Source organism: Pygoscelis adeliae, unplaced genomic scaffold, assembly GCF_000699105.1.
Source record: "Pygoscelis adeliae isolate BGI_AS28 unplaced genomic scaffold, ASM69910v1 Scaffold114, whole genome shotgun sequence".
Lineage (NCBI taxonomy): Eukaryota > Metazoa > Chordata > Aves > Sphenisciformes > Spheniscidae > Pygoscelis > Pygoscelis adeliae.
This window is the reverse complement of record NW_008824587.1, coordinates 4,428,736-4,432,832: the sequence shown is the minus strand read 5'-3', so window position 1 is coordinate 4,432,832 and position 4,097 is coordinate 4,428,736.

The following is a 4,097-nucleotide window of genomic DNA, read 5'->3' as shown; positions in this document are numbered from 1 at the left end:
ATGCTTCCAGTGCCACCAGCAGCGGTGTCTCCAAGGGAGGTGAATGAATGGGGACATGGTCTGGATCGTACCAGCAGCATCACTAGGAGGGCAGAAACGGCTGGTGCTGGGTTTGAGATGAGCTGTCGTGTCCACAGGTCTTGACCAAGCTGGTCCACAACTTTGCAGCTGGAAAGGGGATGTTTCTTCTTGGGGTTCCCAGGCCGGGTGTGTGGGGGGGACACAAGGCTCTGCTCTGGTGTTTGCTGGGGGTCAGGGGCAGCAGGGATCCTTTCTGGCACTCCCGCGGGCTGTGGAGGGGGTGGTGGGGTTGCCCCCAGCCAGGCTGCTCGGCCTTCGCTGCTGCACCGCTTTACTGCTGGGGGGGGAAGGGGGGGCAGGGAAAAAGCCTGCTTGTTGAATTTTTTTTCACAGTTTTCTTTTTGCCAGACCTACTCACTCCCTCTTGTAAAGGTTCTCACAGGTGCTTAGGGGAGGGAGAGCAAGAAAAGAGTCTAAAGTAAGAGGCAGTGAAACGCAGGTGTCTGCAGAGCTAAAGCAGAGCTTTCTAGCACTGCTACTGTCCTGTCTGTTCCTGGCTCAGCCCTGGGCGAGAGGGGGCAAGGATCTTTTGACCTGCCTGAAACAACTCTATAAACTTGCATTTTAAATGAAAATGGAAGACTGGAGTTAAGCCTTGTTTTATTCCGAAATGGGACATGTGTTTTGGCTTTCCAAATGGATCCACTCCTGGAGCAGTGCTGGAGATCTGTGTGCTTGCTGGGACTTGCCGAGTCCATCTCCAGTGGAGCAGTTTAGCAGCCGGCGTCTGGAGCAGAGACCCCAGGCGTCTCCACCTGTGCCCCCTCGTGTTGCTGCGTGGCTTTTGGCAAGCGTCACCATGCTTTAAATGGCTGTGCAGCACCTGGCCGGCAATGGCTGAGCTAAAGCCTGCGGTTTCCCAAAGCTGCCCAAGGGTCGGGAACGCATCTCTCCCGGTCATCTTATGGAAATGGGGCTTCCATGCAAAAGGGTGGGTGGAAATGTTGACATCCATGCATGGGAGGGACACCAAGAATGTGAAATAAAGCACCAAAAAAGGGTGGGGAGGTGCTTCCTTCCCCGGCAGCTGCAGCCAGTGCTCCCCGGGGACAGTGTCCCTGGGCTTGGGACCTGCCGAGGAGGTGGGAGGAGGCTCATGTAGATCTCTATTTCTTGCTTGCCTGAGTCTGCACGTCTGTCCTGCTAGGGATTTTTGGACTTCAAGCAGCTAATTCTTGCTTCAGTCTTATCAGCCCGCTTGGGATGTGTCCCCGTCACGTGGCAGTCAGCTGCTTGCCTTCCTCTGACTCCCGCCGACGTCCATCACTGGATCTCGGGGCTCTGCTCCTCTCCCGGTGGGTCCACACATGTAGCAGCACCCAGGGCTGCTCGATGTCTGAAGCAGCGCTCCCCCACCTCCTCCCACATTGTGGTTTTAATTAAAGTCTCTGTGTTTTGCACCGGTGACTGTGTTGGTCTCTCTCGGACTGGGGTTTGCTCCCGCTTTGGGAGCAGAGCCAGCGAAGCCGATGGCTGGAGCCTTCGGCACAGGGAAGAGGCTTTGTGGAGGCACTTGCTGTGTTGGTGGTTGATCTCTTGCTTGCACCAAAATTGACTTGTTATTTAACTGCATGAAGCAAGTATATCCAGTCTGTCTTTGTATCCTTCCTTGGTGTCTTTCTGTCATGTAGTATGTTTTATTTATTTATTTAACTTCTTTGCTATGTCCGTCCCCCTCTCCCCCAGCTTGGATTTGGCAGGTAGGTGATGTGCGAAGCCTGTTCCCAGGCCAGCAAATACCTCTTGAAGATCAGAGACTCTCACAACCAAAGGACGTGTGAGCCTTTTTTCTGAGGCAGGGTGCGAACTGGAACCTTTTCCTTCAGATGTTTTTCCTGTCCTGCTGTAGGGGCTGACTCAGGACTTCCAGTACCAGTTTAGCTCATCGGCTTTGTTGGATTTATATAGAAAATTATACCTGGACCTTCTCACGAGCGGTTGGAGCTAGCGTAGATGTGCTTAGCAAATGCTGGTTTTCTTGTCACTGGGTTATATCTTCTCTGTCAACGCAGGCCAACTGTGTGAGTGCATGTTGCTAAAAGTGGCAGCAGCGTGGAGGGATGGATGGTGAGCAGAAATGTCATCTTGGATCACAGATGTTTTCTTTGAAGGCACTTGAATTCATCTTGAACCCGTCCCTTGGTGAACATGACGCGCAGTGAAGGGGAAGCAGACGTAGTGTGGGTTTCTCACCATCTTCCCGCTCAGCCCACTGACCAAGCCAGTTTTTTTTAAATTCAGTTTTTAGAACTGGATCCTTCGGGGTTGCAATACGTAGGCCAGTTCGTGTTTCTGTTTAACAGCTGTTGCCTTTACATGGGGCGCATTTCGCAAATCGCTGTCAACTTTCCCCTGTCTCTTTCTTCGCAGCCCTCCTTTACAAATGATCGCTCATGGCAGCCAGTAATAAATGAAGTAAGAGTTAAGAGAAGCAGCCTCGTGCAGTGATAGTAGTAAAAGAATAAAAAATAGAACTGTTTCATGCTATTGTTGCTGTATTAACTTGTCCCTGGTGTGTGGCTCAGTTCCATTACGTAGTGCTGGGTTCCTGCTATTAAATAAAGAAGTCCCCACTGCAGGACCAGCATTTGCTGAGCAGCAAAATCTGAGCTGGCAGTTTCCAGGACACAGATGTACTTCGTACCCCAAGGAACTGGTGCTGAACCACGCAAGAGCCCTGGATGCTGCGCTGCGTCCCTGCAAGTGCATTGACTTCCTTCCTGAGAGAGGGAAGGAGGCAGAAATAGGTGGGAGAAGGTGGAATTGGTGGTTAACGATAACTGCTAGCGTAACCTGAAATCTCCCGCTGCCAACGTGCCGGTGGGAACCTTCTATGGTTGAGAAGCTCACAGGGATCTCGTTGCTGCTTCAACAAGGACTCTCCTGGCTCAGATGTAGAATTTAACAGGGCTTTTGGAGGTCGTTTCATGCTCTAATAGCCAAGAGGAGAGATCTTCAGCCTTCAACGTTGCTCCCCCTTCAGTGGATGAGCACTCTTCCCACTGACATCAGGGCAAACTCCTTGAGCGTCCTGGGGACAGACATGTCTTCCTCTGGACTGATCTTGTAAAAATTGTGCCAAACTTCAAACTAGGATGAGCCAAATTGAAAAAGGGCTGCCTCCGCATCAGATTTAGTGAGGGCTGAACCAAGCATCTTCAGCTTGGAGATATGCTCATTCTGAAGAGCACAAGGTTGTGAGCAGGCTTCGGAGGTTAGAAAAGGCTTTTGAGGGGGTGGAGTGGGTGCTTCTGCTTGCTATAAAAAGCCTGGGCTTGGGAATGTCTACATCGGCCGGCTCTACGCAAGGCGTAAATACAGTTGTCGCTAAAATTGGAACGAGTCACTCCCCATGTTCCCAGTTGCAACTGTAACACAGATAATAAATAACATCAAAATGCCTCATCAGAATTTTGGCTCCTTAATGCTCGGTGCGTGCAAACCCATGGAAACAGGAGTGGGGTCCTGCGGGAACAGCCCTGCGGGGCCCTGCTCCAGCAGGCACCGAGGTGTGTTTAAGTCCTCCTGAACACACGCTTGCTTCCTTTTATAAAGATGGATTAAGGATGTGCTCGAGGATTTGCTGAGCCTATAAATGGAGGAATGAGAGAAAGCAGAGGAGCAGTTCCTTATCAGTTCTTCTGTTTCTAAGACACCTGGGAGAGATAAACCCAAGCAGACTGCACAAGTCAAGGTACCCAAATTACCTATTTTGACATTAATTCCTCCCAATTTTATGTGTGAAAACAGTTTTTTTTGGAGATGGTGAGGTCTACAACCTTTGTGTAGATACAACACTTCAGGTTGCAGCTGGGAGTGGTAATGCTGCTAACAGAAATATATGTTGTACTCTTGCTAAAAGAGCAAAGCATGCCAATATTCCTAAGAGTCAATATGTCCTATAACAGCTACGAATGATATAAAATTGACTGGTATGGTGGTTCGAAAGAAATTCCAGCTATAGTGTAAGATACTGGAGTGTATTCTTTTATTGGGTACTAGCTGATCACTGAAAG